We start from the raw sequence: 224 nt of genomic DNA on the forward strand, positions 1-224 counted from the left end.
GAATATGCAATAAAAAATAGGGGTTCCCATTTAAGATTTCAAACTTGCCCCCCCTCACCGCCCAGGGGGAGAGGTGGGGGGGCTCATTTTAACGTCATTGTACGTTCCCCTCGAAATGACGAAATTTTGATTGTAAACATTTTCTCGTAGTGTGCTTATTTTTCGAGTTATTTGGCTGCCTAAGTTAAAATGGGTCACCCTGTATATATATATATATATATATA

The sequence above is a fragment of the Odontomachus brunneus genome, unplaced genomic scaffold (assembly GCF_010583005.1).
Source record: "Odontomachus brunneus isolate Ranch 3 - 2012 unplaced genomic scaffold, Obru_v1 Obru_scaffold_011, whole genome shotgun sequence".
NCBI classification, from domain to species: domain Eukaryota; kingdom Metazoa; phylum Arthropoda; class Insecta; order Hymenoptera; family Formicidae; genus Odontomachus; species Odontomachus brunneus.